Raw genomic sequence first — 19,131 nt, 5'->3', positions numbered from 1 at the left:
CTGAAATCCCTCTCCTGGGTTCCTATCAAATCCCGTATCACACATTCAATTCTCCTCTCTTAAAGTTTTACACTTTTCTGCCCCTCCTTACATCTCAGCCCTACTTTCTCGCTATGCACCATCCCAACTCGATTTCTGCTCAAGGATGTCTTCTCTCTACCCCTTTTGTACCTAAAGCCCTCTCCCGCCTTAAACCTTTCTCACTGATTGCACCACACCTCTGGAATGCCCTTCCCCTCAATACCCGACTAGCGCCCTCTCTATCCACCTTTAAGACCCAACTCAAAATACACCTGCTTAAGGAAGCACATGAGTAGCTCTACACTGGCGACACACTTTATTCGAGCTCGGCTAGTCCCACGAATTCGGGTATACCCGGGTGTATTGAGGTTTGTGACTGTTTTCTGCCCGAGTGCATTGGGTTATTTTCTAGGCAGGGATTGAAGCATTTTATTCCCGCTGGCTGCAATACTGCACAGTATATATATATATATACTGCATTACAATTCATGAATTTATGCCATCTGGTAGACACGCGAAGCATTGCAGCCTATTAAATCCTAATCATTATCATTTAACAGATCAGCCGCCCATCAGCCAGGCATGAACCCAGGCTGGGAAGGCAAATGCAACGGGGCTTGTCAGAGGTGAGGAGCGGCGCATTCCAGGTATCTGAAAGGTACATACTGGGTATTTGCTCGAATAAAGTGTGTCGGTGCAGTATGAGTGATAGTTTTTCACTGTATACATAAACCTTGGCCCTTTGCAGATGAACTTACCAGAACACCCTCCTACTGTCTCTATATGTCCTTCCGAACCAACCAATTTGATTGTAAGCTCTTCGGAGCAGGGACTCCCTTTCCAAAATGTTACTGTTATGTCTGAAGCACTTCTCCCCTTTGTGTTATTTATATTATTTGTTATTTATATGATTGTCACTTGTATTAGTGCTGTGAAGCGCTATGTACATTAATGGCGCTATATAAATAAAGACATACAATACAATACAACTGCCAGGGAAATGCCAATCTCCCAATATGAAATCCACAGGAAAACATAGACGGCAGCAGCACACCAAATAACATTTAACTCTTTGGACCACAGCATCAGAGTGCGGAGCCCCTTCAGCACTACATCATGGGGTACGCATAGTGTAAAACAAACACACATTTAAAACTCGCATACTGTATGTGGTCTGGAAAATTTAGCCCTTACTCAGGACACATATTCCTAGAAGAACTATGGTGCTAAGCCCAGCGATCCCACCGCTTCCACGAGAAAAAAGCCTGTCATGGGAGACCAGGACTAACACACCAGCGATCAATTCGCCAGACAGAAACACACAGTTTATAAAATTAATTTATTGGAAAAAGAAATAGCCACAACTATTTACAGCAAAACAACACACACACTTACAACTGGGAAACTGGGATTACCCTATAAACATAGGTGCAGGGATCTCCCTAAAGTGATGTACCCTTCCTTCTTCCTACAGCATCCCAGTTACTTCCAGCTTCTCCCAGCTGCTGCAACTAAAACACTCCGACCTCACAGCTAACAAAGAGCTGAGCTTATCTCATCTAGCTAGGTGTTTGCAATATGACCCAGCACCTGATTGGTGGGGGAAGGGCAACACCAAACACAGGGAAGATAACAGACCACTTTGCAACAGTCCAGCTGAAAACCAAATGAACCCCTTGTCTCTGAAGTGTTGGACCAGGCTACACAATACAAATACATATATAGCAGGGTCATCCCAGACTATTATTCTGCCCTTATCCTGGCAGTAAGCCCTGGTACAGCAGGCCTGCCAGTAGTCATTATGGGGTTTTCCCCCTTCACTGGTGCTGCCCCTGAGTTTTCAGAGGAGGCGGGTACAGCAGGTTTGAGATTGCCCAATGCTGGGACAGACTTGGTGCCTCTCCTGGCTGTACTTAAGGGCATGAGCGCCCTGAAGTTAGGGGTAGTTCCTTCCACTCTGAGGAAGGCAGGTCACACAACTGTGAGCCTGAGATTGGGGCCTTCCTATGTGCTCTTCCCTCCCTGCGGGGGCCCTTGGCCTGTAGTGACGGTCCAGGGACCATCTTTAGTGATAGCTGACCTGACAGACTGCATCCTGCAGAAGACTGCTGTGTAACTGTTACTGCAGAGTGTAGTAATAAATCCATTCCGGTTTTGCAATATACCTCCTGCCTGGTGCGTGACCTTACTGGGGGGGAGGTAATAAGTTCTACCGTGGGAGATCACCTTCAAGTCCTGGAGTCTACGGCAGATGGAGGCGCTGCACTGCTCAGAATATATGTGTCCCCACTACCATCGGCGGATGACTCGGCCCTCCTGTTGCCAGCAGGTATATGCACCATACACCCTGTAATTGCCCCTATCTGCCATTGGGTGGGGGAAACACCGTTACACACATATAACATAATACCAATGTATTACTGACAGGTAGGGGTAATGGCAGGCTTGACATTTATTAAAACCAGTCATATCTACCCGTACTGTTACAATAACAATGGTCACCGGCAATGTCAGGCTGTTAAGCCTATTATGGAGGGCTGTTTCCCACATTGGCTGAATGCTGGTGCCCATTTTTTTGCCTTGGACTTTCACAAGTTCATACTGTATGAGATAAACTGGAGTCTCTCAGAGATAATATTGGAGGCTCTCTTAGTGCTAAGTAGGCCTGCAAACGATTTCAAAGCAAGGTGTTGCAGGCTCATGTGCATAAAACCCTTAACTCAGTTATGCCGGCACCTTGATATATATATATATATAAAAATAAATATATATATATATATATATGTAACCCATGTTCCCCCCCCCCATTGCAGATTGGACCTCTAGGGTGTAGTGAGGGCTGGTTACGTGTATGTGGGTGGTGCGTACCTGTTAGGAACAGGAGGGCCTGAGTCTCCCGCGGTGGTATAGGGGATAACAGGGACAGGCTTCTGGGGTATATGCCTCCATCTTCTTAGCAGTCTTGGTGCAATGCCTCCAACTCTGGTGAGCCTTAAAGAATAAGGTGGGACCCTCCCAGAGAAGCCATGGTCCCAGGGCGAAAGATCCCAATCTCACATACAGTCTTAGATAAAAGCAGCAATGTCTCTTTATTCCTTTGGCAGCAGCACACAGCAGCTTGTACACAACAGTTCATATACAGCAGTGCTTCCAATTGTATACAGGTCTTTTCCTCCTCTCCTCTTCCTCCAGGCTGTACCCCTGCAGGATGGCTGTATGGAGCTTCAATACTCCTTGCACCCACCCCAAGAGTATATCCTCTGGGTGAGGCTAGATCTCCCCCCTCACCCCCTGAGCAGGGTGAGGGGCATTGGTCCACCACTTATAGTTCTGTCAGCTCTAAACAGGCTGGCCTTCTCCCTTTTCTCCAACCGCAGATGTCACTCTAATCATGGCTCTCAGCTCCCAGGACAGAGCAGCTCAGGTCTCTCTCCCTTGCAGACCAGAACGTACTCTAGCACACTCTGCTCCCAGGACAGAACAGACTTCAACTACTTGTCACTTACAGGAACAGGCAGGACTAACTTTTGAAAGCCCCACCCCTCATGATGTCAGCAGGCCCTCCCCTCTGTCTCAGGCCTGCACACAGAGTCAGGGGCCTGCCTCCATCAAAACAGGCAGGTCTTGAGCGGGGAAAAACCCATGATAACTACTGGCGGCCTGCCCTTAACAGGACTTACACCAGTAGGAGAAAGATATATAGCCCCCATTTCTTACCGGGGCTACATATATATATATATATATATATATATATATATAATCCCACACATTGAGGACATTGAAGACATACAGTATGGATGACACAAGTAATGAAACTTCCAACATGCTGAGTTCATAGAGTACACAAATTGTCTATCATACAGTATATAATTGCTGCTTATTCATTTTATTATAATCTAATGTTTGCAAGTTTTTAGAAGGCATTTTAATGCTGCAACATGGAAAAAAAAACACTCACACAATACTATTCTTTGTTCCACAGCAGATACACAGTAAGGACAGTTTAGGAGCAGTAAGCTTATTAGTGGCTTGTTACTTAACTCCCAGAGGGCCTATTCTATGATTGTTATTATGGAACATGAATCTTGTTAGTTTTGCAGGACATGGTCCAATAGAAGGGAATTTCACACATTCCACATAATCTTAGTCAGACAATACTTGGATGTTTTTCTTTATTTAAAAAACATTGGGGGGGGGGGGGATTACAGAGGTTCAGGAACAGTAACAGTCTGTGCACTACAGTACACAGTTCTAGTTCCCACAATGGAGAAATTGAGATTATTTGCACGAAGTTAGACTGCACCCGGGGACTTTTGAAAGCTGTTTTAGAAAGCTCTGTATACACTATCACATGTGTGAAGAACTTTTTTGTTGATCTACTAGAAGTTAATATAGCTTTTACTTTATCTAATACTGTATGTCCATGAAAAGACTAATGCCTAATGCTTGCTATTTCTCTCCCAAATTCACGTTCTAACTTGAGCGGCTGACCACTGGAGCAAAAAAACATGGCTACACTAGTGGCCCTAATTCTCCAGAGGCTTCATTGTCCCTGGTCTTGACAGCGTTCAGGAAGAAGGCGTGAAGGCAAATGGTGTTAAGAATCGCTTTAGAATAAATAAAAGATGTGATTCAAACCTAAATCTGGCTACCTACATCTACCAGACTCTCTCCAGTGAAGAAGGACTGAAAGAACTGGAAGACAAACTTAAAACAAAATTAAAACAGCATGGAAGTGGACACCTTTTATATTACAGAGGTATAGCAAATGGAAGGGTCAGTGGAGTAGGCTTCATTGTTAACAAGAGATGGAGAAACAACATAGAGGAGTATGAAAATAATCCAAGAGTATGCCCTAACACAGGGGTGCGCAAACTGGGGGGCGCGAGATTATCTGCGGGCGCGCGGTGTTTACAGAGGCCCTGCGTGCTTCCCAAAGGCATTTAAATTAAATCTCATAAACAGAAAAAATAGAGGGCGCAAGAAATGTAAAATATCTTTATATATATTTAATCAACAATATTAAAATAAACTGTGCACTCACACAAAAAGATGAATAAATAAATGAAATAAAAGTATATTGTCTTATATCACAAGTCTCTGTTCTCCCCTCTCCTCTATGGGTAGTCAGCCAATAGCCCTGTGGTCTTGCGTCAGTGTCCAGGACCCGCTGGATGCCTTCCTGGTCTCTTAGGTTGGAGGTGAGGGTCGCTTGCTAGCCGAGGACCCCTATTGGTATGCAGCGGTCCCAGCTCAGCTCCACGCAGTATCCCCCTCCTTTAACCGGCGTTCCAATTGATGCGGGACACTCGTGGAAGTTACATCACTGTCCCGGAAGTGTTGCTTTCTCTGCCTGCGTTCCACTGGAGCTATGCGTTCGACTTAGGCTTCAGACGCACCACAGGATACACAGGATGCTTGAATCACTCCCAAGGTCTGCTCAATCAACGTTGCTCCCTTCTTCCGCTAACACACGAGTACACTTATCTGCTCTCGGGATCACAAGCCTAGGTTTGGAACACGCATGCGCAGACTTTATTTTTAAACCTATTTTGTGTGTTTGCTGCAAGTCTGCATCTGTAGTGCGTTCACCCAAGCTCACTTTTTATTCCCTTACATGCCAGGGAAGCGGCGAAGGCCTCTGTAAACGTCACTTACCTGGGTTCAGACGGCTTCTGGAGATGCGTCGTCATGGCAACGCGGCGGAAAATGACGCCCCGAGGGTCATGTGACATCGCGTTGTTATGGCAACTTTACCTCATGACGCCCAGAATGCCGGGAACCAAGGTAAGGGGGTGGGGCAGAGAGGGGGAGTGTCGACAGGCTGGCGCAGAAGAAAAAGATTGCGCTCCCCTGCTCTAACATCAAGTCACACAGACAATGCAGTGGAAGATTTCAACCATGAAAATCAACCAACTTAACAAAGGAAATTGTCACCTCAAGATCATTATGGGAGATTTCAATGCAAAGACTTGTGCCCAGCAGAAAGTTGGTAAGTATAATTACGGCAACGGAAATGAACATGGAGACAGATTGGAAGAATTTACAGAATGTGAAAACGTCTAGATCATATTTCCTACTGCAACTGCCTGCTTTTTCCACGGCTTAGAATAAGAAAACAATGAATAAGAAAACCCACTCCAAGTCCATTGTTTCATCCTCTGAACTCACCCGTTTAACTTGGTTACAGATACTGCATTTTGAACGTAGTAGTGGTTGAAAAGCAGACACAAGTACGGTAGTGCTGACGAGTATTCTAAAACAAATCTGGGGCTGTCACCAACAAGACCCAACTACATGCTGGGTACATGCTGGGTACATGCTGGGTACATGCTGGGGTACATGCTGCAACATTTAAGTGACATTTCTGCAGACAGACTAATGGCCCATCGGATTAACAGCGGGGGGTCCCTGGCAGTCCCATTCAAACTGAATGGGACTGCCAGGGACTCCTGCTGTGTTAATCCGATGAGCTATTAGTCTCTGCAGAAATGTCACTGAAATGTTGCAGCATGTACCCAGCATGTACCCAGCATGTACCCAGCATGTACCCAGCATGTACCTGGGTCTTGTTGGTGATAGCCCAAGATTTTCCAAGGCAAGTTTTAGAATACTTATCGGCGCACCTGTACATATGTAGCAATCTTTATTTTACCTACAGATAATGCAGAATATCACGTTATAACGCTGAATATCACAGAGTTTCCATAGGATGCATATTGCATCATAACGCGCCTTGCTACATCTGTAGCTTATGTTGGGTAAAAATGACCATATACACCTACAACAGAATACCCATGAATTTACCCGCCTGTCCCCCAAACTGCTTTATTCATACAGTTGTTAAACTACAGCTAGGGAGCTGCAATGTAATTCCACGTGGGAATCAGGCATATTATCACCAGAATGCTAAATATTTTTAAGAGTGCTTGAACTGCGTTTTCCCAATAAAATGTTTCAGAGGGAACTGCTGTGCTAATGTAAATAAAGCTTCTGCAACGGCCGGGACCTCCAGGACCTAATTTAGCGGTAGATCAAATATGATTTGTACCAGTCCAGGCTTGCCAAAAATAAATGGTTATTTTTATTGGATTAAGCCAGATGGAAAGCTTTAAATTGTTTCTCATGTGATGAAGTAAAAATACACCAGAAGATCTGTCCATAATGAAATGGGTAAAAAAGGACATGAAATCAATTGTACTTTCAAACAGAATATCTAATGCCGGTGCTGCTGCCAAGCAGACAATCTATTTATAAACTGATGATAATATTAGGGTGATCTTGTCTTTATGATCAATTTTCACCATATGTCTATCAGCTAGAGTTCCTGGGAATGCATATACTGTACATTTGTTTTTTTTGTATATACAGTGGTTTTAAAATAGCGCGGGCGGCGCGCGGGTTGTCACCGGCCGAAACCGGGCCAGTTTCGACCGGTTTTCCCGCGCCTCGGGCGCTTTCAATAGTAAGCGCCATTAGCGCTTATCTATTGAAGCGGCCGCCGCGCGGGAAACTCCGTTTTTAAACGGAGAGCGGACCCGCGGCTAGCCCGCTACGCTCCCGGCCAGCTCCGGCAAGCTTTAGACTGAGCTTGGCCGGGACAGTATAAAGTCACACAAAGTAGGATATACAGTTGGGAGAGGAGAGGGTGCAGCTCATTGAGTAAAGACACTGACTGGCACTGAGAGTTTGAAGCAGGGGAGCCTGGTTGAATTCCCAGCGTTGGCTCTTTGTGGGCCTTGGGCAGTCACTTTATCTCTCTGTGCTTCAGGCACAGATTGTAAGCTCCATGGGGTAGGGACCTGTGCCTGCATAATGTCTCTGTAAAGCGCTACGTAAAACTATCAGCGCTATACAAGAACATATTATTATTAAGTGAGTAAAAAAGTTACAAAAAACATCCACTGTACAGCAAATAGAAATAGCACTTGTGACTACATGTACACGTCTCAGACTGGTCTGCAAACTCATTTCCTTGTTATCTCTTAGCATACCGTACTTCCACTGCCACCAGGGATTCTGGGTAATGACATGCAAAAGAGCACCCAGTGTGTCACTTTTTGCTTCTTGTCCATTTTAACACGCCTGCCATTTTCCACAGCTTTGGGTTAAAGACTTGCATGACCAGTAAACCCACTCACAGACCTTGCGGGGTTCGTCAGTGGGAGGATGGTTATTAGCCTTATAATGTGAAGATGGTAGTGGCTACAAACCACATAATTCATTCAAAGTGCAGGTCTCCTCTAAGACAGTGATACAGAGTAGAGATCTACTCACAAGTTCATAATGAAGTTCTCCATTTAATGTGGCAGCCAAGAACAGTGGAAAGACAATGTTTCAGGTCCCATAGGGACCTTTCATCAAGTCATATAGGACCTGAAACGTTGTTTGTCCTCTGTTCTTGGCTGTCACATTAAATGGAGAACTTCATTAAGAACTTGTGAGTAGAGCTCTACTCTGTATCTCCGTCTTAGAGGAGACCTGCACTTTGAACAAATGATGTGTCTATGTTGTGTTGGCTGCACAAGTGGGATTGTCCTCGCCTGAGGCTGTCTCCCCGCACTTTGGAATAGTGGCTACCACCAGACACACAAAGCAAGTTATACACTGCACGACTAATCAGTGCGGACGTTCTACTCAGCAGTCAGACTACACTTCGAATGCAAGTTTCTGTGTTGCTACCGTTTAAAAGTTAATGAAGCAAGTTAAAAGGCCACTCACTGGGAACTTGGCTCACGTTAAAAAGAAGCACACTCTTAGTATTTTAAACAAGCACATTTACAGGGTTTGTTCCATATATTCATGTGAACCAATTAATAGAAGTTGGCAGTGTAACATTTTTCCCTGGGATAGGGAAATAAATATAATATGCATGCAGTGGAATTTTTAAATACCCACTCAATGAAAACGTCTGCTCTCAAGGGCATTACTGAAATAGCTTGGAAGCAGGACATCCTAAGAGACAGTAGCAAAAAACACGAGTTAGCAGTGCCTGCTCATGGTAACATTTGCAAAAACAAAATGGAAAAGAGTAAAAGGCAGCTGGTATAACAACTTTTGCTGGAGCAACATATATTTTACAGCCTGTACAGTATTGTCCCATCATGAGCTGAATCTGCCGCACGTGAACTCTTTCCTTGGCTCATCATATCACTGACCAAGTGGGCGGGCGGGAAAACAAGTGAGATCCGGGATACCGTGAGGCGTTAAGGACTGGGTGAGGCAGGGAACGTGCATAACGGCGGGAGACACATGGAGAATGAACAGTAAACGTGGATACTGCTGCTTAACTCTTTGGCTCGTTGCAGCGAGACGGAACAGTCCACTGTCCAATCTTTTGGATCTTCCAAAGATCTTATTCTTTTTTTTTTATGCCGAGGAGAATTTGAATGCCACGCGGAAGGAAAGCCCAGCAACTTAACCCCTTCCGTGCTGTACTGCCCAGCAACGCATTGCAATGTACGCATCAACGGGGTGAAAAGAAACATTAGAGCAGGGGTGCTTAACTCCAGTCCTCAAGACCCCCCCCCCCAACAGGTCAGGATTTAAGGATATCCCAGCTTCAGCACAGGTGGCTCAATCAGTGGCTCGGCAGAGGTATCTTGAAAACCTGACCTGTTGGACGGACTTGGGGACTGGCGTTGAGCACCCTGCATTAGGGTGTGTTCTCACTTATATGGAAGCATAGGATTGGCTGCTGTTATTTTCATTTAATTTAAATCAGAATAAGATGCATTTCTGCTTAAAGTCTAAGCCACGAGAATGCATGTTTTGTTAGTTTCTTTAAACTCAGCTTTATTTGATGTGGGTGTCATGTTCGGGAGGGCAGGGGGAGAGTACAGAAAGGGGGTAGGGGGTTTGGAGGGAATAGTGTTAAACACATATCCACTTTACAATGAAGATGTAATGATAGTGGTAAGGTTGGCAAAGTTTTACTTCTGTCTATAAATATCATATGTGACCAGCTACGTGCATCAACAGTTCTGCGGTGATAAGAGCAGTCAGGGCAAACAGATATGCATACAAGACCCTACCTCTTTAAGTTCAAATTGATAAGACTGTATATTATGGGAGGTTGTGGGGTTGAGGGAATCTAGGGTCATTGATATATCTCCTCCATGGTTCCCAGTCTTTTAAATGTAGCACTAGTGCCGTTTAGAAGGCTAGTGAGCTTTTCCATGCCACCAGGGCTGCCGACCTCTGGCCAGGCCCTGCTGCCGGTCGCGGCCAGGCCCCAGCTCTCAGCTGCCTGCAGGACCTTTCCTCTCTCTGTCCCACGCCGCCGAGCTTCCACTGATGGCGCGCGATGGGGCTCTGACTGCAGCACGCCGTAAGTAAGCTTGACCCAGCTTCCGGCGCGCCATGCGCTGATGTCAGAGCCCCAGTGCGCGCCGGCAGTTTTGGGGGCTTGGGGGACTTTTTATATGTATTGGGGGGCTTGGAGGAATTTTTATATGTATTGGGGGGCTTGGGGATATTGTTATATGTATTGGGGGGCCTGAGCGAATTTTTATATGTATTGGGGGACTTGGGGGTATTTTTATATGTATCGGTTAGGTTTTTTTAATGTATTGTTTTATACACAGACACACACACACACACACACACACACACACACACACACACACACACACACACACACACACACACACACACACACACACACACACACACACACACACACACACACACACACACACACACACACACACACACACACACACACGTATGGGGGGTTATATGTATTGTATTTTTTATATGTATTGGGTAGGTGGGTTTTTTGTATGTATTTGGGGGGGGGTTGGGGAGGTTGTACATATTTGCGGGGGTGGGGATTTTCTTTGTATGTATTTGGTGGTTGGAAGTTTTTTGCATTGGTTTTTGGGAAGTTTTTTGGGGGGGTGGGGGGCGGTCAGAACTGTAGTCCTGGGCCCCGGGAAATCATCTGCAGCCCTGCATGCCGTTAACTTTATTTCATTCGCAATATGTCCGGAGTCTGCTTTTTGTTCCACATTACACGTGTAAAGGGCTTTACTCCTGGTTCCAGCACTCATGCTCGCTAGAAATGCAGCAAAGCTTATGAGGGATCTTTAGCTGACAGCTGATTTCAATAAGCTTCACAAATCCAAAGAGTTACTTGCAGAAGTGGACAACAAAGGAAAAAGACCAACATTGCACTTCATGCCACCTGTCGCCTTATTAGCAGTGTCCCTAATAAGCATGTTTTATCTTCTTGAAGGTCATTGCAGGATATCAGAGGTGTATATTTCCTGCTGTTGTACCATCCTGCTACAGCAATGCCACAAGTTTCAAGTGTGTGAAGCACAATTCAACAAAGTTAATCTTCTCTTGATGACCCCAGCTCACCTAATACATAGCAATGTCAAATCTTAAAGTTTCTAGGGGAGTGGTGTTGGGGTGTGTCCTTGTACTGTACAGTATATACAGAAAGGGAGAAGGGGGAACAAATGCACATACACATCTATCTAAATCCCCAGCTCTATTATATGTAAGATGCATTTAAAGCCTGCAATAATAAGATCATTATAGTTTATATAATTAACTGTTTCTTATGCCTTATTTCTATTCAATATGTTGCATGTACCATCCAACAAAATATCAGTAGCCCATTCATATTTCTTAATTGAAGAGCGGGGATCTTTAGTTACAACTTTTGGACATACTTGTTACTATTATAAATAACATAGGATTGTTCCTGTTTTCACAGATATTTTGTCCATTTTTTCCACAAATTGCATTGGAAAGCGTGCGTTTAAACATACTTGGACAGTTTCCATTGCCTTTCTCTATCCATCAGTCTTTGCATATGTTGCTCACATCAGGTGGATTATAACTTAGAACTCTGACAGCTCCTCGTACTGTGACGCGTTTGGGTCTGAATTCCCATTGTTTGTAGGCAATATGTACAAACATTGTCATCAAATCTTAACATTACATATCCACAACCATCTTTTAAGGTTAATGACGGGACCTAACATTACATTATTTAAGTTATACCTAAACTAGGCTCCTATCCAGACCCCAAAATAGGGCTTTGGCAGTGTCTCTAGGGGTGTAATGCCACAGTTCTTCATAATTTAAATAACATAGAATTATTTCCCAGCATTATTTCCATCTCCTTCCTCTCTCTCCACTTTAGCAATAGCAATATATCGGGGTGTGCATGGGGTAATGCCAAGAGTGGCACAGTCCCATCATTGGAAGATAACCCAATGTTATACAACAATAATACAGTACTAAACCTGGCTCACATTTTAATCTGGTCTGTAACTGTTACATACGGCTATAATATATATTATCTTCAACTGTGCATGCAATGTCTTGTATATAATGTATACCCTGTTCACTTATGTAACTATGTATTTGTCATCATAACACTGTGCCCAGGACATACTTGAAAACGAGAAGTAACTCTCAATGTATTAATTCCTGGTAAAACATTTGATAAATAAATAAATAATATGCCTGTTAGCCGTATTCAAATGACATGTAGTTTGGACGTTGTTTTTGCATATAATTAGGTTTGAGAATAGCATGTTCACTTAGGGAACATAATGTCTGTTCCTGTTTTAGGTAACCAAGCACTGATTTACCGAAGCTTTGTGGATGTGTGTGTATGTATGTATGTATGCATATATATATGCATATATATCGATGTGTGTGTATGTATATATGTATGTATTTATGCATGTATATCTTTGTTTGTGGATGTGTGTGTATGTATGTATGTATGTATGTATGTATGTATGTATGTATGTATGTATGTATGCATGTATGCATGTATATCTTTGTTTGTGGATCTGAACCCTTAGCTTTCAAACCAATTGAGTTGTTTTTAAGGAAATGTTAACAAGACAGCCCGTGTGATGTCTTTGGAATGCAGCCATGATATAAACATCCCATCTCATCTAAACCGTGCCCTGGGATCTGAGCTGCCCACAGGATGGGTTGGGCATGTGTGCCTTATCTGAAGAACAGCAGACTCCAAAAACACAGAAAGGGAAATGCAGACCTCCAAAAAAACAACCAAAGACCGTCCTCCCTCTCTCTTTTGTATACTATAGTAAACAAAATCATTATAGTTCACATGTTATTGTTCCTTTTTCCTGTGCTACACTTTGGAGGAGATGTATCCAGATAAAGAAAGTGCAAATAAAAGTTGGTTTTGATGTATTGCTTCGTTTTGCGATGCACATACAGTATGTATGTATGTATGTATGTATGTATGTATGTATGTATGTATGTATGTCTTTATTTATATAGCACCATTAATGTACATAGCGCTTCACCGCAGTAATACATGTGGTAATCATATAAATAACAACTAATACAAATAGCAGGTAATGGGAATAAGTGCTTCATACATAAAAGTGACATTTAGGAAAAGGAGTCCCTGTTCCGAAGAGCTTACAATCTAATTGGTAGGAGGAACATACAGAGACAGTAGGAGGGCATACTGGTAAGTGCGTCTGCAGGGGGCCAAGCTTTATGTATCAGGTGTATAGTGTTAGCCACAGTGCTATTCATATGCTTCGTTAAGCAGATGTGTTTTAAGGTGGGTCTTATAGGTGGATAGAGAGGGTGCTAGTCGGGTACTGAGGGGAAGGGCATTCCAGAGGTGTGGGGCAGTCAGAAAGGTTTAAGGCGGGAGAGGGCTTTCGATACAAAGGGGGTAGAGAGATGATATCCTTGAGCGGAACGCAAGAGCCGGGATGGTGAATAGCTAGAAATTGGGGCTGAGATGTAAGGAGGGGCAGAAGAGTGTGAAGCTTTAAAAGTGAGGAGGAGATTTGAATGGGGCATATGGGATTTGATAGGAAGCCAGGAGAGGGATTTCAGCAGGGGAGACGCAGAGACAGACTTAGGAAACAGTAGAGTGATTCTGTAGCAGCAGCATTTAAGATAGATTGTAGGGGAGACAGGTGAGAGGCAGGAAGGCCGGACAGCAGGAGGTTACAGTAATCGAGATGGGAGATAATGAGGGCCTGAGTCAGAGTTTTAGCAGTAGAGCAACAGAGGAAAGGGCGTATCTTTGTTATATTGCTGAGGAAAAAGCGACAAGTTTTAGATACGTTTTGAATGTAGGAGGAGAAAGTGAGAGAGGAGTTGAGTGTGACCCCTAGGCACTCATTTGCAGTTGTTGTATGTGAGTCATTATAAACACGTTTGGATTCGATGCTGGGAAAAGAGGAGACAGAGACAGATCACTGAACTCACGGTTACAATTTCCCAATCTTCTGATCCCTTTGTGATTCAGAGGAGGAGAACATGAGAGTATTTCTGGATATGCTGATGTCTGAGAAATATGTCCAATCAGTATGATTAAGTGAAAAAGAAGGGTGGGTAGCTGTACAATACCGTATATCAGGGGCGCTCAACTCCCGTCCCCAAGCCCCCCCAGCAGGTCAGGTTTTCAGAATATCCCTGCTTTAGCACAGGTGGCTCAATCAGTCCCTGCTTCAGCATAGGTGGCTCAATCGACTGAGCCTCTGAGCCACCTGTGCTGAAGCTGGGATATCCTGAAAACGTAATCTATTGGGGGGGATTGAGGACCGGAGTTGAACCCCCCCCCCCCCCGCTGTATAAAATACTTTCTGTACTGCTGACTTACCTAAAAAAGACCAGATGTTTGAAACAATACCCCCTGGTCCAATACAAAGTATCAAGCTACCTTCTCCTTCTTTCTCATTTGTTACTTTACCCAGTGGAAGAAAGTACTGATATAGCGATATGATTTAATCACCGACGGACATATTTTTCATATGTCGGCAGATTCAGAAAGGCTTTCCTGTCCTACCCCGTATCTCAAAGGGACCAGAAGGTTAGGAATTGATGGGGCAGACGTATCAACGGAAAGAAAAAACAGTGCAAACAGAAGTTTTGTGTGACGCATTGCTCCATCTTCTGCTTGCGTCTGCGTCAAATTGTTAGAGGAAATAGTTTACAACACCTCAGGTCTGACAGATTTTTGTGACACGAATACAAGAGAAAAGGTGATGCGCGGAGACTCAAAGTTAGATACAGCTCATTATATTCTGTGCGGCATGTACCCTAACATCTCCTATTGATAATCCCCAATTCACAGGCTGATGCACATGGTGTAATACTTCAAGCAAAGACCTTGCTTAATTCCTTAACGCAAAGAGACGCAAGATGAAAATGATGCAATTTGCGTACATTTTGCTTCAAACCTTGATATATTACCAGCTGTATCCCTCTGAGTTTAGTATTGAGTAGGTGTCCTTTTTTCACAGCTTTTAATCCAATGTCACAAGAAATGATCTCATGTTCAGAACGTGATCTGCCCCAGAACACAGACAAAAATCAATGAAATACAATGAACATCCTAAGGACCTTCACGGTGCCGTCCCTCGTGAAGTTGTATGTCAATAGAGCATTCAGAAAGGTTAGTTTGCCAAGATGGATACAGGCTTAATAATCTACTCAGCGAACAAAAATCTAAAAATACAATTATTGGGACTGGAAACATGCTCACTAATGACCCACAATGTCCTCCAGCGATTGGAAAAGGAGTAGTTTGTTCGCTGATGTGTTGGATCTAAATACTGTACATGAGCTTGTGGGTTCAATTACAGACACTCAATGGGAACTTTATCTAATTTCCATCTCTTCCAAATGCATTTCAAAAGCCATACGTGGAAATCTGATGAGCTTTTCAATATACAAGTGCACCGACGAGTATTCTAAAACTTGCCTTGGAAAATCTGGGGCTAACGCCAACAAGACCCAGGTACATGCTGGGTACATGCTGCAAACATTTCAGTGACATTTCTGCAGAGACTAATGGCCTATCGGATTAACACAGCAGGGGTCCCTGGCAGTCCCACTCAGTTTGAATGGGACTGCCAGGGACCCCCGCTGTTAATCCGATGGGCCATTAGTCTGTCTGCAGAAATGTCACTGAATGTTGCAGCATGTACCCAGCATGTACTTGGGTCTTGTTGGTGATTGCCCCAGATTTGTTTTAGAATACTCGTCGACACTACAGTATCTTTACTGGTAAAATAATATCCCCAGCAGGGAAACCCTATTGTAGGGCAGTGTTCTCCTGCTAGTTATTACTGTGGAATAGAGAGAATAATACCAACATGGCTACCCACTCTTCTTCGCCAGAATAATACTATGACAGCATACTGATTGGGTAATGTAATACCAGTGCTGATAGGAACAGGTTGCTTCATAGTGCCTTTTAGGCTCTACGGCAGTGAAGGGATTACCTTCCCTTTGCTCCAGGGAGAAGGAGCTTTGGGATAGTTGGAGATATGTAATATGTACAGTGTATGTACAGTATGCACCATATTCATTAGCCAGCGACAGTCAAAAGATGCCCTCTAAGATGAGATAATACGTGACTGATAATAGTCGGCTTCGTGTGTTGAAAGATTACATTTCTAACCTGTAATCAACTTTTTTGCGAGGTGCAACATCTCCTAGTAGTGTGCACAGGTTATACAATTTACAATGTATTCTACTTTCATGCTGGGGAAAAAAAAAGTAGCTTTGTTGTTATGACCCTGGCCTATGAAGTGGGAGACATGCGATGCAGTGGCAGTCCAGTGTGACTATGGGTGACTCGTTTTACCTCCTTGTTCCTCGGGCACTAAAAGTTAGATGGCAAACTCTCTGAAGAAGGTATTCATTTGCTTATATTGTATACTTTGTCCAGCAAACAATACATTGGTACAGCTATGCTTGAGTAGGCGGATCCTTATCTCTAAGAGTTATAGATCTTTTCTTTCATTATGCCTGAGACTACACCTTGCCGAGCTGGAAGTCAAAAACTGGGACTTGTAGAACTGGTAGTGCTGACCATAGGTGTTACTGTAGGGAAAGAGGTGCCCAAAACATTAGCCAAGAGAAAATCATTTATACCAAAGCTAATATAAATAATTTAGCACTAAATCAGTGGACTCAAACTTAGTCCTCAAGGGCCATCAAAAGGCCAGCTTTTATGGATATTCTTGCTTCAGCACTGGTGGCTCAATCGAAGACTGGCTGCGCTCGAAGACTGAGCCTCTGATTGAGCCACCTGTGCTGAAGCAGGGATAGCTGTAAAAGCTGGCCCGCTGGTGGCCCTTGAGGATGGAGTTTGAGACCCCTGCTCTAAATAAACAGGTGAAGTAGTACCTTTATCCAGTTCAGTTAGGGCTGTATCACCATTTCTAATAATTTCATAAAAGCTAGAGGAACGTCCTAAAAAAAAACAAAAAATGCAAGGGCATGTTCTGCGTTCTCCTTGATAAAGTGCAACGTGCACGAAACGCGTAGGAGGGTTGCTACACCTCCGTTTTATTAATATGGACCATTAAAGCAATATTTTTTATATTCATCTCGTGACCCACTCTCTTGGCTGTGCGCCATATCCCCCCTTTTTTTGTCTATCCTGATCAAACTTCTGGCAGCACGTTCAACTAAAAGGAGGCACATGACAGGTACATCATTTTGTGGGTATATCATTTTGTACATTCCTTAGTGATCTCTTGTTGTAATAGTGGTCCTGGGACTATCCCAACGAGGTTTTGAGGAGTGAGTTCTAACCCACTTACCTTCATGGACCTTATACTTTTTGAGAGTCACTATTGTTATCTTTATTGAATACATATCACTAGCCTCATGCCCTGTGTCTCTGCTTAAGCGCAGAATCAAGTGTATTTATATTTACGGATCCAGCGCTGGAGCGCTCATATCACTGCAAACCCTTCCTCACAAAAATAGCCCTGGTAACAACCCAGTGACCGTTGTGTGCCGACAATGTGCAAAAAGATTTATGCAATTTGCCTACCACATTATTCTTTGAAAAACCAAGTGTGACAGGAGCAATGCTTCGGTCTGCATTCATTTCTATTGATCTGTACATCTGATGGTTACCACATGTCAGCTTGGCTATGTACCGTAGATAGAGATGAATACAATGAACAGTAAAAAAAGCCAGTAGCAAATCTTCTGACTAATCTGTTGTCCAATAAAATCTGGAATTCTGTCTACTGTATAAGAAAATACTGGAGCGATTACTTCACACATGAGTGTAAATTGAATGAAGCTATACCTGATGATTATATAAAAAAATATTTGGCTGTACTTCCTGAATAAACACACCACCCATCAATTTTACAACTTTCCCAGCCTCTAAAAGTCACAATCTGCTGCTGTTAGATCACAAAAAGCAGGACAGTCTGTACTCAAACCTACTGAAACCTATTCAAAACCACCTGCCACATCTTGCTGTATTAATTAATAAGAGTAATACCGTACATTGCAATTGCAGAAAAAACGAAGACAGAAGCGGTCCATGTACAAATACATAAGGATAATATTTAACTTTTTGCTTATGAAAAATATGCTGCTTTTTAAAAACATGATTATTTATCATTTCTTAATTGTTTGAACATTATGAGATGCTAATGAACACAAACAATATACTGAACAACCACCAAGCAAAACATTTACCCACATCTTGAGACAGTTTTCTTTTTCTGTACAGAATTCTTCTTTTTGGTAGCTGTGATACCATTAATTTACTACCAACGCCAAGTTACATGGAAACAATCAATGCCAAGTTACAGTACAAAAACCTGCCTCTTATCTTTGGTATACCAAATGGACAGTATGTATCAAAAGCTCAGAGGTGCTATGTTAAAATGTGCTGAGTTAATTAGATTAAGTAAATTAAAGAAAAAAAAAGACCATTTAGTATGTTAACAATCTGCACTTGGAAACATTTCCCATACAACCTACATTGAGGGCATTGCAACTTTCTGCCTATGGCTAAATGTAGGATGGAAACAAGTACTTACACAGTGTGAATTGGGAAAGTCAGCTACAGATGTTCCAGATTCTGGAATCAAGTGACAGAGCATTTACTCTCCAGCTCCCAGCTCGTCCAAAGGAACCAGACTTCTGGGGCTTACTCTTACATTGACGTCAGCTATTTCCCTTGCATCCTCTGCTAACTTTGGTTGAAGGCAGTCCTTAAAAGACTGGGGGGATACAAAGTGCAGTACTCCTGCTGGATTGAGCTGCATGTACATTTCGGTGCTGTGTAGCTGGCATAAGGAAACTTTCAGCACT

At 43.3% G+C, this 19,131-nt stretch overlaps 1 protein-coding gene across 2 annotated transcripts in view; it reads right to left on the bottom strand.

The window, feature by feature from the left end:
- Positions 1-18,971, bottom strand: part of GPR20 (G protein-coupled receptor 20) — a 52,283-nt gene extending 33,312 nt beyond the window's left edge. Inside the window, exon 1 of one of the 2 annotated variants that reach the window (XM_075588994.1) lies at positions 18,858-18,971. The gene's annotated coding sequence lies outside the window, so the exon portion shown is untranslated. The remainder of the gene's footprint in view (positions 1-18,857) is intronic. The other variant, XM_075588995.1, reaches the window with a different exon arrangement.
- Positions 18,972-19,131: the final 160 nt, after the last annotated feature.

The sequence above is a fragment of the Ascaphus truei genome, chromosome 2 (genome assembly GCF_040206685.1).
Source record: "Ascaphus truei isolate aAscTru1 chromosome 2, aAscTru1.hap1, whole genome shotgun sequence".
In the NCBI taxonomy this organism is placed as follows: domain Eukaryota; kingdom Metazoa; phylum Chordata; class Amphibia; order Anura; family Ascaphidae; genus Ascaphus; species Ascaphus truei.
This window is presented reverse-complemented; position numbering and strand designations above follow the sequence as displayed.